At 37.4% G+C, this 25,461-nt stretch overlaps 1 protein-coding gene across 15 annotated transcripts in view; it reads left to right on the forward strand.

Annotated features, from left to right (window-relative positions):
• The window catches only part of Magi2 (membrane associated guanylate kinase, WW and PDZ domain containing 2), a 1,485,406-nt gene that overhangs the window by 936,498 nt on the left and 523,447 nt on the right, over positions 1–25,461 (forward strand). The window contains exon 1 of one of the 15 annotated variants that reach the window (XM_017320969.2): positions 24,659–24,817. The exons of the other annotated variants lie outside the window; for them this stretch is intronic. The gene's annotated coding sequence lies outside the window, so the exon portion shown is untranslated. Of the gene's footprint in view, positions 1–24,658; positions 24,818–25,461 lie in introns of those variants that run through there. 15 annotated transcript variants of the gene reach the window in all.

Below are 25,461 nucleotides of genomic sequence, written 5' to 3' on the forward strand. Positions count from 1 at the left end.
GATAAAGGAGAGAAAGGAGAGGCAGAAGCAAGACTCTCATCAGAAAATGATAGTCAGTATATGGTATTAAAGACAGAAATGGACATTTCCCGAAGGGTTTAACATCAATTGGCATGGTTCTCTCCTGATTTGTAACAATATTGTTTGTCATGTCATACATATTTTTTTAATGGGTTTCCATTTTGGAAAATTCTACTTCTTTATTTTCTGTGCCACTTTCATAGCAAGATGCCATTTGTACTTAGCAAAGATCACCAGGACAAAACCTACCACTAAACAGAAGGTTAAGTGTATCTGCTCATTGTCTGTGCCTGTCGCTGGAGGAACTGAAATGCATTGAAGCATTGTGTGCCATGTGGAAAGGACAAGTCATGGGTTAGAGTTGCACTAGGTAAATTTGGTAAAGGCTCAAGGAAGTGAGACCATTTCCCTGGACTGGATTTCATGAGTAGGCAGAGAGGATTTTGAAGATGGAGAGAGAATGCAGTAAATTCCCACTAGGCAGCAGAGGGAATGAAGCAAGGTACATTCTGGAGTTGTAAGATGCAACAATGGGAGCTCTTATTTTATCTTAATCCTGTGGAGTCACAGACTGGGCTTGTCTGGAATGGGCATTCTATGAAGCTGTGTTCCACAGATCAGCAGCAGCACTGGACACAGATCCCCGAGGCAGCTCTCCTCCAGCTTCATTTCCTGTCTCAGAGCTGATGGGGTTTTGCTGACTGATAGTGTCTATCAAAACTGAGCCCCTTAAAGACACTACCCACTTTGATAGGACATGATTCTAATAAAATGTGCTCAACATTAGAGCAGTCTACCTACAAACAGTATGTAAAGAAGTTGTTATCTTGACTTGGTTGAGATTTTTTTAAAAAATCATTTAGTAATTAAAAAGCACAACAAACAAACAAAATATATTTTTGAAATCTATCTGATGTTTCTTAGCAGTTTCTTCTTACGAGTTCATCGGGAGAGATTTTCTTTGTTTTTGTCTAATAAAAGAAAGACATTCGAATGTAACTTAGTAATTAGTGATATAAGATCAAAGAAGAAAATAACAACAGCCCCATTTTTCCATGCTGGAAAGACAGTGTTGCTCATACAGCACCCAGTGTTCTTCAGGACTATCTTTAGACAAGAAGACATGACCACAGTCTTGATGCACATCCATCACATAGAGCAGCCATTTTGTTCTAGAAGACAAAATCAGTATGGTACCAGTACACATGATGGGGAATAACAAGGAATAAAGATTTTTGTCAACAAAAGGAATTGGTTTTTCATGATTAGATGCTTTCCAGAAAAGGAATAGGTTTGTTAGTCACTTAACAGATGATCCACCATTGGGCAGTCTACGAACTCCCAGCTTAGCCAGGAGTATTCAAATGAGAGTGTAATAGGATGCTGAGCTCCCACAGAAGCAAAACATTAACCAGCCTGAGGAATTCCTCAAGGAATGAGGTTACAGGTGTCCAGGAAATCTTAAAGTAATAACACTTAGAATTCTCTAAGAACACAATCCCAGAGAAAAAGGGAATAAAAGAAAGTCAGGCTGAGCTTACCATAGTCAGATAGATGAAAACTGCTAGAATATAATTAAGTGAGTATGTCTCATGGTAAAGATTCTGTCCTTTGTGATCTGAAAATAGGCAGTAAAAATACTGTTGGATAGTCATTTAGTCACGCCAATGTGCAATGTGCCAGCGCAATATGGAAAGGTAGAGTATCTCATTTAACACCTTTCTAGTAAATCTATGTGGGAAATACCACCATGACAGTACTTGCTCTGCGGATGCAATACCGTGCTCATAATTGTACACCTGCCTGGAGCAGAGTCCAAATGATTAACGTAGCCCAGCCGAGACTACGAGTTATATTATTAGTTCTAGGGTTCCTACTTTTAGGTTAATGAGTCTCAACAATTTGGCACAATGCAGACATTTTTTTCTTTGTGCTTAAGGGAAGGAGTGCAGGAGGTGGAGCTGCTGGTGACAGTCTAATCAACACAAACAAAAGTTGGATTTAATAAGACCCAAAGAAAGAACAAGATTGAATTAAGCTATAATTTAGACTCAGAATTAATAGGAAAGATAATTATACATACAACCTTATTGATCTTTCTTTACATTTTCTTTAATTTGGAGTATTGTATTTTAAAGGTACCTGGTGAAACAGGTACCATTATCTGTTCAGTCACCTTCAAATCTAATGTATATTTTAATAACCTCAAAGCAATAATTCTACTCAAAGTAGTTACCAGAAGTTTTAGCAGAGTTAAATATCTCAGAACATTTCTCAATATTCTTGTTCTGTTCAGTTCTGTATGGGTTCAGAAAAAATTCACATAATTAGTTTTACAAATTTTGCTTAAAATTTTTAAGAATCTCATTGAAATATGAGCTTGGAGGTTAGGAAATTTAGGAAAGTTCTTTAAGCTGAAACATATAACTGACAAGAACTTCACATGATATGTATTTTAGTTTATTTTTTCTTGTTTTTACTGGAAGCCTCATGTATTAGGAAGATTCAACGTTCAGGCTAAATGTATTATCAGCATAAAGTTAAAACCAGGCTAGAGGTCACCTCACGGACTGCAAAGGGTGAGTGAGTAGACTGCAGAAGCAACACAGCTTCTGGGACAGGTCCTGTTCTGGACCTTTATCTTCAGCCAGGAGGGAGGTCTGAATGCCAGATATCTGTTTACCTTCCCTGTAAGAGGAGAGTTTACCTGCAGAGGTCAAGTAACATATAAAGGCAGACCTATCAGAATTACACCAGACTTCTCACCAGAGTCTATGAAAGCTAGAAAATCCTGGACAGATGTTATGCAGACCCTAAGAGAACACAAGTGCCAGCCAAGGCTACTATATGCATCCTATCAGATCACCATGGATTAAGGCTGATCTTCAATAACAACAAAAAATAATAGAAAGCCAACATTCACGTGGAAACTGAACTAAACTCTTCTCAATGATACCTTGGTCAAGGAAGGAATAAAGAAAGAAATTAAAGACTTTTTAGAGTTTAATGAAAATGAAGCCACAATATACCCAAATTTATGGGACACAATGAAGGCAGTCCTAAGAGGAAAACTCATGGCCCTGAGTGCCTACAAAAAGAAACTAGAGAGAGCATACACTAGCAGACTGACAGCACACCTAGAAGCTCTAGAACTAAAGGAAGCAAATTCACCCAAGAGGAGTAAACAACAGGAAATAATCAAACTCAGGGCTGAAGTCAAGCAAGTGGAAACAAAAAGAACTATTAAAAGAATCAACCAAACCAGGAGCTGGTTCTTTAAGAAAATCAGCAAGATAGATAAACCCTTAGCCAGACTCACTAGAGGGCACAGGGAAAGCATCCTAATTAACAAAATCAAAAATGAAAAAGGAGGCTTAATAACAGAACCTGAGGAAATCCAAAACATCATCAGATCCTACTACAAAAGGCTATACTCAACAAAACTAGAAAACCTGGATGAAATGGACAACTTCCTAGACAGATACCAGGTACCAAAGTTAAATCAGGATCAGATTAAGGATCTAAACAGTCCCATTTCCCCTAAATAAATAGAAGCAGTCATCAATAGTCTCCCAACCAAAGAAAGCTCAGGAGCAGATGGGTTTAGTGCAGAGTTCTATCAGACCTTCAAAGAAGACCTAATTCCAACTCTTCTCAAACTATTCCACAAAATAGAAACAGAAGGTACTCTACCCAATTCATCCTATGAAGCCACAATTACTCTGATACCTAAACCACACAAAGATCCAACAAAGAAAGGGAACCTCAGACCAATTTCCCTTATAAATATCCATGCAAAAATACTCAATAAAATCCTCGCAAACCAATCCAAGAACACATCAAAATGATCATCCATCATGACCAAGTAGGCTTCGTCCCAGGGATGCAGGGATGTTTCAATATATAGAAATTCATCAATGTAATCCACTATATAAACAAACTCAAAGACAAAAATCACATGATCATCTCGTTAGATGCTGAGAAAGCATTCGACAAAATGCAACACCCCTTCATGATAAAAGTCTTGGGAAGATCAGGAATTCAAGGTCCATACCTAAACATAATAAAAGCAATCTACAGCAAACCAGTAGCCAACATCAAAATAAATGGAGAGAAACTCGAAGCGATCCCACTAAAATCAGGGACTAGACAAGGCTGCCCACTTTCTCCCTACCTATTCGATATAGTACTTGAAGTTCTAACCAGAGCAATTAGACAACAAAAGGAGATCAAGGGGATACAAATTGGAAAGGAAGAAGTCAAAATATCACTATTTGCCGATGATATGGTAGTATATAAAAGTGACCCCAAAAATTCCACCAGAGAACTCCTAAACCTGATAAACAGCTTCAGTGCAGTAGCTGGATATAAAATTAACTCAAACAAATCAGTAGCCTTTCTCTACACAAAGGATAAACGGACTGAGAAAGAAGTTAGGGAAACAAGACCCTTCACAATAGTCACAAATATATAAAATACCTTGGTGTGACTCTAACTAAGTAAGTGAAAGATCTGTATAAGAACTTCAAGTCTCTGAAGAAAGAAATTGAAGAAGATCTCAGAAGATGGAAAGATGTCCCATGCTCATGGGTTGGCAGGAATAATATAGTCAAAATGCCTATCCTGCCGAAAGCAATCTACAGATTCAATGCAATCCCCATCGAATTTCCAACTCAATTCTTCACTGAGATAGAAAGGGCAATTTGCAAATTCATCTGGAATAAAAAAAAAAAACACCCTAGGATAGCAAAAATTGTTCTCAACAATAAAAGAACCTCTGGTGGAACTACAATGCCTGACATTAAGCTATACTACAGAGCAATTGTGATTAAAAAAAAATCTGCATGGTATTGGTACAGTGAGAGACAGGTAGATCAATGGAATAGAATTGAATACCCAGAAATGAATCTACACACCTATGGTCACTTGATCTTTGACAAGGGAGCTAAAACTATCCAGTGGAAAAAGACTACATTTTCAACAAATGGTGCTGACACAACTGGCAGTTATCATGTAGAAGAATGCGAATTGATCCATTCTTATCTCCTTATACAAAGTTCACGTCTAAGTGGATCAAAGACCTTCACATAAAACCAGAGACACTGAATTTTATAGAGGAGAAAGTGGGGAAAACCCTTGAATATATGGGCCCAGGGGAAAAATCCTAAACAGAACAACAGTGCCTTGTGCTGTAAGATCAAGAATTGACAAATGGGACCTCATGAAATTGCAAAGCTTATGTAAGGGAAAAGACACCATCAATAAGACAAAAAGGCCACCAACAGATTGGGTAAGGATTTTTACCAATCCTAAATCAGATAGGGGACTAATATCCAATATATACAAAGAGCTCAAGAAGCTGGACTCCAGAAATTCAAACAACCCCATTAAAAATGGGGTAGAGAGCTAAACAAAGAATTCTCAACTGAGGAATATTGAATGGCTGAGAAGAACCTGAAAAAATGTTCAACATCCTTAATCATCAGGGAAATGCCAATCAAAACAACCGTGAGATTCCACCTCACACCAGTCAAAATGGCTAATATCAAAAATTCAGGTGACAGCAGATGCTGGCGAGGGTGTGGACAAAGAGGAACACTCCTCCAGTGCTGGTGGGATTGCAAGCTTGTACAACCACTCTAGAAGTCAGTCTGGGGGTTCCTCAGAAAGTTGGACATAATACTACCTGAAGATCCAGCAATACCTCTCCTGGGCATTATACCCAGAAATTCCGACTGGTAATAAGAACACATTCTCCACTATGCTCATAGCAGCCTTATTTATAATATCCAGAAGCTGGAAAGAACCCAGAAGAATGGATACAGAAAACATGGTACATTTACACAATGGAGTACTACTCAGCTATTAAAAACAATGATTTTATGAAATTCTTGGACAAATGGATGTATCTGGAGGATATCATCCTGAGTGAGGTAACCCAGTCATAAAAGAAGTCATTAGATATGCACTCCCTGATAAGTGGATATTAGCCCAGAAACATAGAACACCCAAGATACAATTCGCAAAACACAAGAAAATCAAGAAGAGGGAAGACCAAAGGGTGGATACTTCATTCCTCCTTAGAATATGGAACAAAATACCCATGAAATGAGTTACAGAGACAAAGTTCAGAGCTAAGTCAAAAGGATGGACAATTCAGACACTACTCCACCCGGGAATCCATCCCATAATCAGCCACCAAACCCAGACACTATTACATATGCCAGCAAGATTTTGCTAAAGGGACCTTAGTATAGCTGTCGCGTATGAAGCTATGCTAGGGCCTGGCAAATACAGAAATGGATGCTCACAGTCATCTATAAGATGGAACACAGGGTCACCAATGCAGAAGCTATAGAAAGCACCCAAGGAGCTGAAGGGGTCTGCAACCCTATAGGTGGAACAACAATATGAACTAACCAGTACCCCCAGAGCTCATGTCTCTAGCTGCATATGTAGCAGAAGATGACCTAGTTGACCATCACTGGGAAGAAATGGTCCCAAGCCCCTTGGTCTTGCAAACTTTATATGCCCCAGTACAGGGGAATGCCAGGGTCAAGAAGTCGGAGTGGGTGTATAGGGGAGCAGGGTGGGTGTAGGGTATAGGGAACTTTCAGGATAGCATTTGAAATGTGCATAAAGAAAATATCTAATAAAGAAAAAATAAAAAAAATAAAAAAAAAACCCTCTGGCTAAACATATTTTCTGCATAGAGTTAAAGCACAAAGATTTCCCTGTGGCAGGAAATGACTATAAACATACACACAAATTTAAAAATCACCAAGATTTAAGTGTATTCTAGTCATTGTCATGTTGAGTAAATTTAATGTACCACATTAAGTATTAATATGTTCCTCATTAGTGCATTTTGAACATTGGCCTGCCTCTTTCATTTTGAGCTGTTACAAGTTTGGAAGAATGTACATAATCGTCTTACCATGTACCTTGACACCAGTGTCATTCAACAATGGTTTAGAAATTTAACAGTGGCTAATGGTCCGGCATATTGTGATAAGTCTTTGGGTCTTTTGAGTAAACACAATCTGTTTAAGTCAGTGTTGCATGAAAATAGGGCTGTTTAGTGTGACCTCAAAAGCCACAAGGTGCAGTTTAGCATAAGGTATAAAGATTTATAATTTCTTGTTCCTTTATTCTGTTTTTAAACCTTGATTGGACCCAAAAGGAATGCTGTGTTAAAGGCCAGTCTTCTAGTGCCATGATTTGTCATGAGGATATTATCACTAAATAGACAAGGTATTCGTGAAGAGCAACATAAGCAATCCCAGAAGCCAGGATACTATGTTATGAAATTTGCATGTTTTATGAAATTTCATGATTGTGGAATTTTGTAGAAGATCAGTATTCACGTTTCTATTTTTGTCATTCAACACATGAGTATCAAGGGCACTCTGTGTTCAGTGGTCCACTGGACATACATTGCACACCCCAAACTTTATTGTGCATCTGAAAATGAAGATATTGTTCAAATCCAGATGAATTCAAATTTGGTATGTTACAGGTAGGCCCTAGGAAATACTGTTGTCACTGTCTGAAGTTCACATTGTGAATAACAAGTTAGACTGTCTATAAGAATCTTCCTCAAGTACATTCTATTATAATCTATATCCCTTTTAAAAAGTAAAAACGTAGTATGTGGAGAAATCATAGTAAATATAAACATATCCTGTCTTTGAAGATAACAAACTAGCAAGTCATGTATACTCTTGTCAACTGCCTAGAAATTTCTAAAGGCTCCCATCAAAAAAGACCATATGGAAAGGCAAGATAGTAGTGAGTTTCCTATTTTACTCAATGTCTTGACTTATGTCTAAAACCCTCCACTCAGTGTGCAAGGTAATCATGAGTTCCTGACACGGACACCTATCTTGGAAATTACACTGAATCCACCCATTCATCCATCAGCTGTTGCTTAACAACTGGCCATAGATAATAACTTTTAGTCACTACAAGTTTAGGTCAGATTTAAGCCAATGACCTTTGGGTCAGTAATTCCATATTCCATTTCCAGTCCTTCGGGCAATGAAAGGCCCTTGTCAGAAAATTTCTAATTCATGAAGTTCAGCATGCTGCCTAGAGCCCTAAGCAGATTCCTATTCGAAACTTATATTCACACTTAGGCTATTGATTGCTCATGTCATGAATCTAAAAAGTGTGTGTGTGTGTGTGTGTGTGTGTGTGTGTGTGTGTGTGTGTGTGTGTTGGGGATGGGTGCTGCTGGTTCTTCTTTCTTCCTCATTTTCCATGCACTGATACAAGGGATTATCATAAAATTTGTGTAAATAATTGTCTATCTTAATATTAATTGTAGTAATATTTTTTAAGTAAAGACAGCAGCTAAAAGGGCTATAGTTGCATAGGTCTCTAATACTAGGCATACTTCCTTTCTAGTTGAGTAAGCCTCAAGCTCTATTAGAGAGCTGTTGGTTATCACCAAGATATATCTGCCACTACTGCACCCTTTACATTATTGTGTCATGCTGTTCATTTTTGTAATTTCATATTCATAGGCATCATGAATGGTTACGATTACTGTTTGACTCCCTCTTTTGAAAGCTTGCATATCATCTTCTGATACCATATGAGCTAGTTCCCAAAGAGGAGGTTTTCAGGTCATATCAAGCTTAGATTCTTAGGGTCTTAGGTCAGAAGTGCATAGTATCCTTAGAAGCTATTTATGAATATTCAATTTTTGCAAGGAAATTCCCCAAATCTGATTGTAGCATTCATTTCAAAGCATAAGATGATTTGTAAGGAGCTTGGTAGAGACATGGAACCACTGTAGAAACAAGCATGTAAATATCGTCTTAATTTCACTGTAATGGTGGCAGAAAGTCATAAGACAAAAAATGATAGGCCAAGCTTGTGTTTTCATTTACCATTCATTCCTATGAGGTAACCATCTAAATTAATAAGTACTCGCCCTTTCATATGGAGGAAAGAGCATGATCCAAATGGCCTCATAAAAAAGAAAATTGCTGAATGAAGTCATTACTTTAATTAGCATTTATGTCCTCGGTGTTAACAGTCTACTTTAAAAAAAAAGTGATGTTCAATACATTCCCATCTATCACATTGAGTAGTGGTTGTAGCCTGGGTGCCAATTTTAATTGTCCTTTCAATATCAATTTAGGCTGATGTGCTAATAGGTTTGTGTTATTAGATAGATGCCTCAAGTAATGTCATTACTGAGACGGACTGAATACCCCTTCCATCCAATGTGATATAGTAAACTAGCAATGCTTATTTATTCATGAGTTTTGCACACCTATTCAAGGTCCCTTTGTTTCTTTTTTTTTTCTAACTATATGTAAAGAATGTGTTCCTTTTGCTGTTGGATAATATTTAATGGTTCTGTCTTCTTCCTGGAAGATGCTGTTCTTAACTAGATCACATACTTTATTGAACTTTATTGTATCAAACCTCCAAAGACTCCTCAGCTTGATGCTTTGTTAATACTACAAGTATGAAATTACCAGTTTGGTCATGGAAAATAACTTCAATTTCCAAATGTTCTACCACCATACATCCAGCTTTAATAATATCTGACACATGTACTTACAGATCACATGTATATGTGTACATATACACACACATGTGTGTACATTTTTCATCAATCCACCACGTTGTCTCTATTGCTCTCCCAGTTAAAACTAAGTTCATTTTCCATAAAGGACCAAGAATGATAAACACCTTAAAGCCTTAACATTATGTCATTTCCATGCATAAAGCATTTACCAAGTTTCTTGATGTGGCTGACCAGACCTTACAAATCTGCTTTTTGAATCTTTCCAAGTTCAGATCTGGCCTCTTCCTCATATTGTGTTTCAATATTGTGAATTTTCAGCACTGTCTATACACACTAGCCTCTTTCTTTCCCAGGGGTTTATGCTTGCTAAATGATGTTCTCTTCTTCATAGAATATATTGTTCATATCTGGCTTAAATACTATTATATCTGTTTGACTAATAACTCTCTTTGGGCGTTATAAATTATAAAGACCTCAAATCTTGTGAACTCACTCTTAAATAGACATTACTCTTTTTCACAACATTTTTATCACTTCTTTTATATACTTTATTCTTTGATTCACGTTCCTCAATGAAAAGAACTTTATACTGATTATTTCCTGAGCACACCGGAACACATTCAATATATAAATATCTACATCAAGAAAAATTTGAGTTTGAATTAGACCGGAGTCTTTCAATATATACTAGATAGACTAATTCCCTTCCTCTACTTTTATATATCCCAAAGGGTAAGGATGGTCTTAAAATTTTAGCTTTAAAAAACAAAAGGTGAAAATAGTTGGTATTGTGTGAAATGTTCTCAAATCTAACTTTTAATGTTCAAAAATTTTATTAGGGTATACACATTCATCTATGGCTCTTAAATATTGTCCAAGAGAATTCCTGAGTTATTATAATTGACATTTTATGATCTGAAAAACCATAAATATTGTGATTTGCCCTAGCCAGGAAAAAAAATGCCAATCATAAATTTGTCACCTGAAAGCAACTTCACTGCTTTGAATCTCATATTGATCACTTGTAGATAAAAATGATGGAAGGTCAAGAAGCTGAACTCCAGAAATTCAAATAACCCCATTAAAAATGGGGCTCAGAGCTGAACAAAGAATTCTCACCTGAGGAATACTGAAAATGTGGTGCATTTACACAATGGAGTACTACTCAGCTATTAAAAAGAATGAATTTATGAAATTCCTAGGCAAATGAATGGACCTGGAGGGCATCATCCTGAGTGAGGTAACCCAATCACAAAGGAACTCACACAATATGTACTCACTGATAGCTGGATATTAGCCCAGAAACTTAGGATACCCAAGATATAAGATACAACTTGCTAAACGCATGAAACTTAAGAAGAACGAAGACCAAAGTGTGGATACTTTGCCTCTTTTTAGAATTGGGAACAAAACACCCATGGAAGGAGTTACAGAGACAAAGTTTGGAGCTGTGACGAAAGGATGGACCATCTAGAGACTGCCATATCCAGGGATCCACCCCATAATCAGCTTCCAAATGCTGACACCATTGCATACACTAGCAAGATTTTGCTGAAAGGACCCAGATATAGCTGTCTCTTGTGAGACTATGCTTGGGCCTCGCAAACACAGAAGTGGATGCTCACAGTCATCTATTGGATGGATCACAGGGCTCCCAATGGAGGAGCTAGAGAAAGTACCCAAGGAGCTAAAGGGATCTGCAACCCTATAGGTGGAACAACATTATGAACTAACCAGTACCCCAGAGCTCTTGACTCTAGCTGCATATGTATCAAAAGATGGCCTAGCTGGCCATCACTGGAAAGAGAGGCCCATTGGACTTGCAAACTTTATATGCCCCAGTACAGGGGAATGCCAGGGCCAAAAGTGGGAGTAGGTGGGTAGGGGATTGGGGGGGAGGATATGGGGGACTTTCAGGATAGCATTGGAAATGTAAATGAGGAAAATACCTAATAAAAATATTTAAAAAAAAAGAAGGTCCTCCTATAGGCTTATCCCTCCAATTCTGCATTGCCTTTTAAATTACACCTTATTAGTCTACCATCCATTGAGACATTTCTCAATGGCAGTGAGCCGTTAACCCAAATCCAAGTACTCGATTCATAAGTAGGAGGTGCAGCCTGGGAATTATCTTTTTTAACAGGTAGCTCTGTTACGGCTCCTTTGGGAACCATACTTGAAAAGCTGCCATTCTCTTTCTCCACATGCTCACCAGCATCTGCTGTCACCTGAGTTTTTGATCTTAGGCATTTGGACTGGTGTGAGGTGGAATCTCAGGGTTGTTTTGATTTGCATTTTCCTGATGACTAAGGATGTTGAACATTTCTTTAGGTGCTTCTCAGCCATTCAAGTTTCCTCAGTTGAAAATTCTTTGTTTAGCTATGTACCCCATTTTTAATAGGGTCATTTGGTTCTCTGAAGTCTAACTTCTTGAGTTCTTTGTATATATTGAATATTAGCCCTCTATCAATGTAGGATTGGTAAACATCTTTTCCCAATCTCTTGGTTGCAGTTTTGTCCTATTGACAGTGTCCTTTGCCTTACAGAAGCTTTGCAATTTTACAAGGTTCCATTTGTCAATTCTTGATCTTAGAACATAAGCCATTGGTGTTCTGTTCTGTAAATTTTCCCCTGTGCACATGTGTTAGAGGCTCTTCCCCACTTTCTCCTCTATTAGTTTCAGTGTATCTGGTTTTATGTGGATGTCCCTGATCCACTTGGATTTGAGCTTTGTACAAGGAGATTAGAATGGATCAATTCGCATTCTTCTATATGGTGACCTCCAGTTGAACCAGCACCATTTGTTGAAAATGCTGTCTTTTTTTCCCCCCACTGGATAGTTTTAACTCCTTTGTCAAATATCAAGTGATCATACGTGTGTGGGCTTATTTCTGGGTCTTCAGTTCTATTCCATTGTTCTTCCTGCCTGTCTCTATACCAATACCATGCAGTTTTTATGACTATTGTTCGGTAATATAGCTTGAGGTCAGGGATGGTGATTCCCCTAGAAGTTCTTTCATTGTTGAGAATAGTTTTTGATATCCTGGATTTTTTGTTATTCCAAATGAATTTGCAAATTGCTCTTTCTAACTCTATGAAGAATTGACTTGGAATTTTGATGGGGATTGCATTGAATCTGTAGACTGCTTTTGGCAAGATGGCCATTTTTACTATATTAATCCTGCCAATCCATGATCGTGGGAGATCTTTCCATCTTCTGAGATCTTCTTTGATTTCTTTCTTCAGAGACTTGAAGTTCTTGTCATACAGATCTTTCACTCTCTTGGTTAGAGTCACAGTGAGGTATTTTGTTATATATAAATATATTCCTCCATTGTTGGTGGGATTGCAAGCTGGTATAACCACTCTGGAAATCAGTCTGGCATTTCCCCAGAAAACTGGACATAGTATTACCTAAGGACCTAGCTATACCACTCCTGGACATATACCACTGCTGGACATATGCTCCAAAATAACAAGGACACATGTTTCCACTCTGTTCATTTATAATATCCAGAAGTTGGAAAAAAAAACAGATTTCCCTCAACAGAGAAATGGATACTGAAAATGTAGTATATATACACAGTGGAGTACCAGGCAACTACTAAAAACAATGAATTCATGAAATTCTTAAGTAAAGTGATGGATCTAGAAAATATCATCCTGAGTGAGGTAACCCAGACCCAGAAGAATACACATGGTATGCACTCACTGATAAGTGGTCATTAGCCCAAAATCTCAGAATACCCAAGATACAATTCACAAATCACATGAAGCTCAATAGGAAGGAAGACCAAAGTATGGGTGTTCTAGTCTTTCTTAGAAGGGGGAACAAAATACTTATGGGAGCAAATATGGAGACAAAGTGTGGAGCAGAGACTGAAGGAAAGGCCACCCAAAGACTGTCCCACCTGAGAATCTATCCTATATACAGTCACCATACACAGACTCTATTGTGGATGCTAAGAAGTGCATGCTAAGAAGTGCATCAGGAGTCTGATATAGTTGTCTCCTAAGAGGCTCTGTCAGAGTCTGACAAATACAGAGGGGGATGCTGGCACATAACCATTGGACTAATCACAAGGTCTCCAATGGAAGAGTTAGAAAAAAGGCTGAAGGAGCTGAAGGTGTTTGCAACCTCATGGGAAGAACAATAATATGAACCAACCATACCCCCCCCCCAGAGTTCCCAGGGACTAAACCAGCAACCAAAGTTTATACAAACATGGAGGGACCCATGGCTCCAGCCACATATGAAGCAGAGGATGACCTTGTTGGGCATCAATGGGAGGAGAGGCCCTTGGTCCTGTGAAGGTTTGATGCCCCCATGTAGGGGAATGGGAGGGTGGGGAGGTGGGAATACATGGGTGCATGGGAGAACACACTCATATAATCAGGGAGAAAGAGGATGTGATAAGGTATTTCTGCAGGGTAGGTGGTGGGAAAGAGATAACATTTGAAATGTAAATAAAGAAAACACCCAATAAAAATTACAGACTGTAAAAAAGAAGTGCTCTAATGAAACTTATTTCTTTGTATTCTGACAAAGAAAATAAGTAAATTGCAAAAGCTTGGAAAAAAAGCTGCCATTCTAAGAATAGTAGTTTACCACAAATCTATTAATCATCACAGATATAAAGTAATAATGACCAGGCTTGCAACTTTCTTCACAGGATATAAGTTTTACCTAAGTTACAAATTTCTTCTTCAGTCATTTATTCATCATTGTCCACATGGCAATGGTCTGGGTATGAGGAAAACAAAGTTGAATTCTAAGTAGAATTTTCCCCAAGATGTAAGACTCTCAACAGATGAGAAACGAACACAATAAAATAAAAAGGCCATAGCAAGTTACATTAACAAACTGTATAGTAGGTTCACCAGTCACAAGTCTAACCACTACCGTTTATAAAGACGTTTTTAAATGGCATTTCTCTTGGAAATTAAGATTGATTTAAATCCCTAGTGTTTCAAAAAAGTGAAGTCCCTTGTGTACTTTGCTATTCCAAATCACAATTGCTCCTAAGAGAAATTTTATTAGCATGTATACAAAAGCTAACTTATTTCTAAGAGAAGGAATGGGTGTTATGAAAGTCAGAGATACATGTATAAAGTCAAAGATACATGTATATGTATACATATATTTTATATACACAGAGAGAGAGAACTGTGTCTATAATATGTAATTCTGCTTTCTTGTTAGCTCCCACAGTCCTTTCCCTTGTATCCTGACTTCCTTGCTGACACCATACTTCCTTTAAATAGTCCCTTTATCTTTTTTTGTCATATATTCTTTTTACCACTCTCTTACCCCTCTCCTTCTCACAGTCCTCCTCTTAGTACTTTTTCCAGTTTCATGATCTAGACAAATGACAGATGATAGATGGATGATAGACAGCTAGATGATAGATATAAATAGATAAATTGATAAATTAGATAGATAGATAGATAGATAGATAGATAGATAGATAGATAGATAGATAGATAGAAATAGAGAAATAGCGAGACAAGAAATAGAAAGTGTAGCAGTAATTTTAGCTAACTGTTTTGCTCCCAGCCGGTCCTGCATACTTGCTGTATCTACCCAGGAACACCCCAGGGGCACTCTGGATTCGAGAATGAAACACACACACACACACACACACACACACACACACACACACACACACACACACACGTTAATTTTTTATTCGCCTTGACTAGTTCAAAGGCTGGTCAGTTCTAGTCCTCCCTGCAGTTAGCACACATTTCCCTCCACTACTTATGGCTTAATGCCCTTGGATCCTATATTTTCTCTTTGTTGCCCTAGCTCCTTCTGGGCAATCCCACAGTCTTTGTTGCCCAAGAAGCTTCTGGGAAGCCTTTCTGGGGTCTAAATTCCTTCTCACCTACATTTTGGATGAATTTTCTTCTGCAGCTCTAAATTTGATCCATCTCCCTCTGAGACATGGTGATCTCCCTCCTTCCTTTCTTCCAGTTCCTAGCCCATGCAAACCTAAAGGTACCACCTCAGTCTATCTTCCCAGCTATTGAAAGTTGGCTCTTTATTAATTAATCAAAAAACCAATTGGTGACAAGGACCTTCAGCGCTTGGACATGCTGATTCACGATTTGGGGGGCTGGGTTAATTCAAAGCATTAGAACCAATTCCCAACAGAAATAGATAGGAAACTAGGTTTTGCATATGAGAAATAACAACATTGTTTTGCAATGTTTTGTCTTTCTGAGTCTATCATATTTAACTCCGTATGGTGTTATTCAGTTCCACCCAGTTTACTGAAAATATCATGATTTCAGTTTTATTTACAGCAGAATAAAATAACTTGAGAGTATATGTGTATGTGTGTGTGTGTGTGTGTGTGTGTGTGTGTGTGTGTGTGTGTATGAATTTTCTTCAACCAGTTTTCTCTTCATGAGCACCTTAGTGGGTTCCTTATTTTGACTGTTATGAATAAGCATCAATAAGCATTGATCTACAGGCATCCTGGTTGTATGCTAACTCATAATGCATATACTATATAATGTTGCCCAACCACATCGTGGTTGGATTTTAATTTTTTGAAGAACTATCTCCTCTATTAGTGTATAGAGATTGTTTTTCATTTGGTCTGGATGATAGTCACTCTGAGAGTGTGAGAGTCCATCTCAGTCTTTTAACTTGTGTTTCCCTTAGAGCCAAAAATGTTGAATACTTTTTCAATATCTACATTTGAATTTCTTATTTTGAGAACTATCTGTTCACCACTACTAATTGGGTGGGTTTTTTTTTTTTGGTGTTTAATGTTTTATTTTCTCTTAAAAGTCTATATATTAACCCCTTATGTTTGCCAAAGACCTTTCATTCTATAGGTTGTCTCTTTGCTCTGCCGATTGTTTTGTTGCTTTGTTTTGTTTTTGCTGTGTAAATGATTTTCGATTTCATGTAATCCCATTTATTATAATTTGTAGAATTAAAAATTCTAATACCACCCTTTAAATTAAGTCCTTGGTCTTGTCTATCTTGAAATTTTTGACTGTTCTTTTCTCTAACATTTGCAAAGGTAAAAGGTAGGAAATTATAGACTTTGATTCATGTCTATTTGACTCTTCTGCAAAGTGACATATAGAGAATTTGTTTCATTTTTATATGTGTTTATCCAGTTCTCCACAGCTTTATCTGCTAAGAGATACGCCCCCTCATCAATGAATGATTTTGTTTACTAAACAGATGGCCAAACATTAGGTGACGATCATTATATAGGTTGATTTCTCTGCCCACTCATGTATACCATTGGTTTAGTGACATTTTGGACTAGCCTTTGTTGTTGCTGTGGTTACTACAGTTTATTACTGAGCTTCTTTCAGTTATTGTTCTTTCTGCTTAGGATTGCTTTGGCTTCTCAAATTCTTTTGTGCATTCATATGAATTTGGGAATAGGTTTTTTTCTGTGTCTGTGAAGAAGCTCATTAGAATTTTGATAGGAATTGCTTTGAATCTGTAGACAACTTTCTACGATCTGACCACTCTTAGAAATAAAAATTATACTCTTAATTGCAATTCATTATATTTTAATTAATTAAAATACTAATTAGAATGTTCAGTCAATCTATGAGCATGGAAGGTACCTCTATCTTTTCATGTTCTCCTTAACTTTTTCTTCGGGTTTTTTAAGCTTCCATTGTAGAGAGCAGAATCATTCTCTAGGCAAAATATCTTGGACTGTGTAAGTGTTTAGAGCCAAATGAACACTAACAGCATGCACACATTCACTCCTGGCTGAGAATGTGACTAGTTGCTTTAGGTTCATCTTATTTATTTTTCGTGTCAACTCTTTGGTTGATTCTATGTATTGCTATTTCATTGTCTAATTCATTAACTTTTGGCCTGTTAGTTATTATTACTTGACCTATACTCTTTCAGAGTCTGGCATTTTCTTTCTTCTACTGTAATGTGATGTACTATTAGGTTGTTTCTTTGATGTCACTTTGAATTTCTAATATCATCATACATTTAAGCATTTCTCTTAAACATGCTTTAGGTGTATCCTAAATTTCCAGTAAGTTCTGCCATTATTTTCATTTGATTTTAGGAAGTTTTTCATTCCTTCCTTAATTGTTTTCAAGAGCCTGACGACAATTGACCTATGATATAACAAAGACGCCAAGCCTAAAATTCAATGGGAACATGCGACTGAGATTGCATGAGAACTAATCACATAGAGAATCCATTAAGTGCAGTTGCAGCTGAAAAGTTCCCAAGCCTTAGAGAAAGAAATGAACATCTAAATAAAAAAGGCATTTTAAACCCAAAATATATATAACTAAAGTTGAACCTCTCCACAAATTCTGTAGTCAACGTAACAAAATCGCAGACAAGTAAATACTAAAAGCTGTGAGGGAAAATGCTAATTCAGTTACAAGGGAAAACATCAGAATAACATCAGATTGCTTGTTAAAAGCATCCCAAAAATCCTTGAACATATGGAATGATGTGTTTCATGACTTCAAAGTAAACAGCTGCCTAACAAGATTGCTATATCTAGCACCATTCTTTCTAATTGATGCAGAAATAAGGACTTTTGTGACATGCATGAACTGAGGCCCTTCATGGTCAGTCTTGCTTGGCAGCAATTCACTTTCATGATTTTTTTTCCTCTTAAGATGCTTCTTGGTGTTCTCAAAATATACTACTTGGTTAGATCAGAGTAACCACTTTGGTCATTATTTCACTAATATCCTTCATCTTCAAGGGAAACCTCATTCAGTTTGTGCTGCCTGGGTCAACCAGAGAGGGGCCCCATAATGCTTGTGTCATTGGAACATTTTTCTCACTAAGAAGATTGTTATCATGTCCACTGCCATCCTAGACGTTTACATGGATTTTATCTTTATCCCCATTTACCTTTACTAATTATAGATATCATTCTATGCTACTAGACTCTTTTGTAGTTTTTACTGTACAAGGAAGTTTTAAATTATGCTATTATATAACTGGAAGCATCATTTTGATATACAGTTATTATAAAACTCATTATTCAGTGTTTTACTTCTTTGCTGTGGATTAAATTTTTAACACTTAGCATGAATGTCATACTTACAGGGCATCTATATTCAAATTAGACAAATGACAAGTTTTTCAAAGACAGATATAATATTTGGTTATTATTTTCTTGAAATGCCATGGTAAACACCAAGTGAGTGTAGATGGCTCTTTAGGTATAGCTGTGGGACAGTATTCATCTCAGGATCCTAATAGAACGTTTCAACTTTAAAACAAGGCATAAGAACAACCTCCTTCTCCTAATTATTCTCTTTATATTCTTTCGATTCAAAAATGTTCTCAAATTCAGTGTCTTTGTGCATACAATGCAAGTTCTCTAGCATTGACCTACATTTCAGTTCCTCTGGGTTGTTTGTTTGTTTGTTGTTTTGACCTATATAGTTCTTCTTCTACATATGAACTCAATTTTTTTGAGGTTTTATTTTTTTAATTTTTTAAAACAGTTCAGATGTTATCCCCCTCCCAGTCCACCCTCTGACTGTTCCACATCTCATACCTCTTCCCCAACCCTCCAACCCCACCCCACCACACCTCCCCACTCTCTGGGGCCTCATGTCTCTTGAGGGTTAGGTGCATCTTCTCTAAGTCCAAACCCATCAGTCCTCTGCTGTATGTGTGTCAGGGGCCTCATATCAGCTGCTGTATGCTGCCTGGTTGGTGGTTCACTGTCTGAGAGATCTCAGGAGTCCAGACTGGTTGAGACCGCTGGTCTTCCTATAGGGTTTCCCTCCTCCTCAGCTTCTTCCAGCTTTTCCCTAATTCAACAACAGGGGTCAGCAGCTTCTGTCCAATGGTTGGGTTTAAATATCTGCATCTGACTCTTTCAAATGTTTGTTGGGCCTTTTGGAAGGAAGTCATGATAGGCCCCTGTTTGTAAGCACACCATATCATTAGTAATAGTGTCTGGCCTCAATTATTTTTTTTTGTAATGAAAAATCCATTTTTAGGACTTTTTAATAGAATTATAGGGGTGGTATAAAAGGATATATACCAGTAAGCAGTTAAGGAATAGAATTCGGTATATCTGCATAAAATACATATCTTTGAAGAGTTTATAGTTGGCTACTGGTTGATACAACATAAAATTTCATTAGTGCTAATATTATTTTCTTTATCATGAGATTGATTTTCATAGATAGTATGTATATTGGTGCAGGTTGCTAAGATCATGAAGGAAAAGCCTCTATGTAGATCCCGAAACCTCACATTTTCCTTTTCCTTTTGGGTCACTTGTGGGTTTTTTGTTGATTTTGTTATTGTTGTTGCTGTACAAACTAATATTTCTTTAATGTAAATTGCTGCTCAGTTTAGCCACACGTTGAAGTTAAAGACAGGTTGCAGGTTATCACAGTGAACATGTCACTCTAAAAACATGGAGAAAATTTCAAGTGTCACATTTACAAAAATATAAATTTGAAATTTTTCATATATGGCTTTCCACAAAGTAATGGTAAGTTAGGGGGTGTACACCTAGGAACTTTCTAACTCAGCCACAAAGATGCATGCCTTAGAAAGAAAATGAAAGCCTTAGAAGGAAAATAGAAAGTCTTAACCCACAAACAGTTTCTGAGAAGGGAATGTGCAGAGAAGGATAAAGATAGAGTCAAGTCAGTTATCTATATTTAATTCAAGGAAGTATAGGATTCTAGGTTCTAAAGCAATTAAAATTTTTGCTTTTGTCTAGTTTTATTAAAACTTTTTAACATGAAGGCAAATGTAACTGTGGCCATTGTATTATTTGTTTTTTCATTACAGAATTTCAGAAATGGAAATATTTTGAGATAGACCCCAATTCTTTAATTTCACAAATCAGAGAACTAAAGTTCAGAGCAATTTTATGTGGAATCCAAGGCCATTTAGGATGCTAGATGTAGAAACTCCCTTACAACCCAGATTCTCAGAGAGAGAGAGAGAGTGAGAGAGAGAGAGAGAGAGAGAGAGAGAGAGAGAGAGAGAGAGAGAGAGAGAACTGGATGTGGACTTGGATGTGGATATATGCATAGATATATAGAGCTCTGTTATGACAAACTATAGAACATCTCAAATTTCACAAGCAAAAGCAACATTTTTTATTGTTTCTGAAACTTTTATTACCAGCTGAAGATTAGAGATTTAATATTTGACAGGTTTCTTTAGTCATTAATCAACCATCTAAGTAAAATTAATGAGAAATGCCCCCCAGGGATTGAAGTTATGAGTGTCAAATAAACCATGGGTGTTCCCCTAATGTGTTTCTATCTCAGCTAATAGCACCACAGAGAGGAACATGTAACAAACCATAAATGTTGTATAGGAAATGTAATATTGTTCTTGAAATATCCAGTTCCTTTAACAAGTTTTGAAGGCAGAAATGTAATTGAGATAATTAATCCTGAAATCTGCTAAAACTGGTTAAAAATTTCATGAATATTTCACTGAAATTTTGTTTCTTTCTTATTTGTGCAACATGGCCATGGAGGCAATATTTTTTACTCATCAGCTCATTAGCTATGAGAAAGTATCTTTAATAATATGAACGAATAGTGCTATACTTAAAAGATATACATATAAATCTGTTATTAAATAAAATCATAAGCTATTTCATTCTCAATGCTATTTGACAAAAATATTTCCTGGACATTCTGCTTATGTTACCTGAAGTACTTGTCATCTCTTCTCTATCTAACAAACATACCCATGGTGATTGGAAAATGCCAAGAGCTCTTTGGAGAAGTATAATTCACCAGTTTTTGACTAGTTGCTTTCCAAACTCTGTGATTAACCTTTGAGAGTAGAATCTGTAATGCTGTTAAAATCCAAGTATCATGGAACTGGTTGTATTCATGGATATGCTAATTTAAATTGATGTCAGAGTGCTAAAATTATAATTTAGCAAAGCACAGAAGAAGGTAATACAGTATCTATAATCAGACAAAAAAATGAAAAATGTAACCAGCAATATGGCCTCACTTCTGGAATCTCAGTACTTGTGAAGTAGAGGAAGTAGGATTTGATGTTCAAGGCCAGCCTTTGTGGTAAAGCAAGTTTAAGCCTAGACTAGGTGAGGCACAATGTAAGAGAGAAAAAAGAAAGAAAGAGTAGAATAGCATTGATGTATGAGGAGAGTGTGAGATGTGAATCTAGAAAACAAATGGGAGGCTCAGATGGAGCTCTGCTTCTACCGAGCACTCTTACTCTTCTCCACTGAGGCTGAAGTAAGGGCACACTGTTGACCTCACACAGGACAGGAAGGAGGGTGTAGCATCCTGAGGAATTCTCTGTTCTTGGGCTATTTGTGAGAGTCAGCAATATGAGTTATAAAGAGCATCTATTAGTGCTGTTTTCTAAACACAAAGACAGGTCCTGCTTAGAAGGGGGATCAACATAACCATGAGAAGAAATGAGGAGACAAAATTTGTAGCAGAAACTGAAGGAAAGAACATCGGTGACTGCCCCACCTGGGGATCCATCCCATATACAGTTACCAAACCCAGACACTATATTGGATGCCAACAAGTGCTTGTTGACAGGAGCCTAATATAGCTATCTCCTGAGAGTCTCTGCCAGTGTCTGACAAATGCAGAAGTGGATGCTCATAGCCATCCATTGGACTGAGCACAGGGTCCCCAATGGAGGAGCTAGAGAAAGGGCCAAAGGAGCTGAAAGGTTGTGCAGCCCCATAGGAGGAACAACAATATGAACCAACCAGTACCCCCAGAGCTCCCAGGGACTAAAACATTAACCAAAGAGTACACATGGAGAGACTCAAGACTCCAGCCATGTATGTAGCAGAGGATGGCCTTGTGGGACATCAGTGAGAGGAAGAGGCCCTTGGTCTTGTGAAGACTCTATACCTCAGTATAGGGGAATGCTAGGACAGGGAAGCTGGAGGGGGTGTGTTAGTGAGCAGGAGGAGGAGGCTGGGTGGGGGAAGTATGGAGGGGAAATGAGGAAAGGGGATAACATTTGAAATTTAAATAAAATATATAATAAAAATAATTTTCAAGTTTGAGCATTTTGCAAAGAAAATACCTTAATTTTAAATTACACACATATCTCATAACTGACTCACTTTATTTTTTACAAAAGGAGTTTAATATCAGTTAAATAGAAAATACCTGTGAACTATGCTTCCACTGCTCAATATTATTATAAATATTCAAAGGATTTCTCTTGAAACATGTATATGTGGCTTTGTACTTGTATATGTGACTTCTTTCTATTCTTTGAGGCTTTTCTGTCATAATTTCTTTGTTATATCATGGGTTATAGTTATGGAATTTTCTGAATTTTTTTATATTACCCAAAGAAAAGCTACCCCAAAGGGAATAGTATCTGATGACCTCTGCATGACTGAACTGTCCCCCTAGGCTGTCTGGAGCTGTCTATCTGCTATATGTAGCAAATATTTGTTCTCAGGGACTGACACAAACACAAGCATATACATTAAAGGGAGCCACTAAGTTCTCACAAATGAGTTTCAGAAAATGTCTGCGTGATGTACACACAATTCAGAGAGAGGTAAATGGCCTAGGATGGGCTTCGGAATGCATGGCACTATTCGTATGCTAGCATCAATCCAGCATTATGTAATTCTTTTTTTAAAATTTTTGTTATTAGATATTTTCTTCATTTACATTTCAAATGCTATCCCAAAAGTCTCCTATATACTCCCCCCGCCCTGCTCCCCTACCCACCCACTCCCACTTCTTGGCCCTGGCATTCCCCTGTACTGGGGCATATAAAGTTTGCAAGACCAAGGGGCCTCTCTTCCCAATGATGGCCAACTAGGCCTTCTTCTGCTACATATGCAGCTAGAGGCACGAGCTCTGGGGGTACTGGTTAGTTCATAGTGTTGTTCCACCTTTAAGGTTGCAAACTTCTTCAGCTCCTTGGGTACTTTCTCTAGATCCTCCATTGGGGGCCCTGTGTTCCATCCTATAAATGACTATGAGCATCCACTTCTGTATTTTCCAGGCACTGGCATAGCCTCACATGAGATGGCTCTATCAGGGTCCTTTCAGCAAAATCGTGCTGGCATGTGCAGTAGTGTCTGGGTTTGGTGGCTGATTATGGGATGGATTCCCGGGTGGGGTAGTCTCTGAATGGTCCATTCTTACGTCTTTTGCCTTGCAGAAGCTTTGCAATTTTATGAGGTCCCATTCTCGATTTTACAGCACAGGCCATTGCTGTTCTGTTTAGGAATTTTTCCCCTGTGCCCATATCTTTGAGGTTTTCCCCCACTTTCTCCTCTATAAGTTTCAGTGTCTCTCGTTTTATGTGGAGTTCTTTGATCCACTTAGACTTGAGCTTTGTACAAGGAGATAAAAATGGATCAATTTGCATTCTTCTACATGATAACCACCAGTTGTGGCAGCACCATTTGTTGAAAATGCTGTCCTTTTTTTCCACTGGATGGTTTTAACTTCCTTGTGAAAGATCAAGTAAACATCGGTGTGTGGGTTCATTTCTGGGTCTTCAATTCTATTCCATTGATCTATCTGCCTGTTGCTCTACCAGTACCATGCAGTTTTTATCAAAATTGCTCTGTAGTACAGCTTAAGGTCAGGCATGGTGATTCCACCAGAGGTGCTTTTATTGTTGATTACACAAAGAATAAACAGGATGAGAAGAAATTAGGGAAACAACACCCTTCACAATAGCATTATGTAATTCTTAAATGAACTTGATATCCATGTATTGGGATTATTGGGATTATGAATTATTTTACAGAATAGTTCAATTCTATATGTAAAACAGCAATATTTAGATTTTCTGTAGTCATGTATACTTGATACTGAGTTTTCAAAATTCAGGACATTGTTGTTTTTGCATTGGTCATAATATAATATTTTGAATGGTATTCCTATTTATGACATGTATAAGACTGATTCTTAAGAGAAACAGCCCTTATTTAGTTTCTCTTATTTAGTTATCTGATGATTACATGTCATATGATTAGAAAATGATATGGTAGATTATTATTTTCAGTACCAAATTTGAACATAAGCGATTATTTTGTAACTTCCAAGATAGTTTTTAAAAGACATTCTGAAGTGAGAGTTAATTGTCTTATTTTCTGGCAGGTTATACAGTTGGGGAACTTGACAGTGCTGGTACCTACAGATCTCCTTACTTGCTGACTGTAGCCATATGACTGTAATCCTTCCTGTTTCTGACATATCTTATGCTGATATAACTTATAATTCAAGTCTTATTACTATCTTATGGTAAGCATGTCTTAAAGTTTAAGTTTGTATCCATAACTAGCCGTGAAAATCTAAATCACTGATGTGAGTTGAAATAATTGTTTATTATGCTTGGGCAAGCTTTTTCATATTTGATCCTGAAAATATGACCCTCCTTGATTAGTGTCAGAGTAAAATCATCTATACACCATTGAAAAAGTCAATTATCAATCTAATTTTCCATGTATAAAACTGAGATGGGGTCAATAATAACTGATCCCTTCCCAGAGGCAGATCCTGAAGCCCAGTGGATCCCTGTAATGGTCTGATTGGTCCTAGGGACGATTCAGACTTCTTCTAGTAACCCACCTTTCAAAATCGTTTTTACTAGTTAGCAAAACTGCAATCGAAACACTGAGGATATAGAGCAGTGTGTGTGTGTGTGTGTGTGTGTGTGTGTGTGTGTGTGTGTGTGTGTCGTAAATTTGGCCTCTCCATGAGTTCATTGATCTACAGTTATTTGATGTAAAACCTACGTGTTATTATAGACGCAGAGTATTGAAACAATGAAACTGGCACCCAAAATCTACAAGTTAAAGTGAAAAATTAACTAAATTGCGATTGATCATGACGCCTGATTTATATAGTGAAGAATGTTAGGAAACGTACTTCTGAGTGTTCATTTT

Source organism: Mus musculus, chromosome 5 (assembly GCF_000001635.26).
Source record: "Mus musculus strain C57BL/6J chromosome 5, GRCm38.p6 C57BL/6J".
In the NCBI taxonomy this organism is placed as follows: domain Eukaryota; kingdom Metazoa; phylum Chordata; class Mammalia; order Rodentia; family Muridae; genus Mus; species Mus musculus.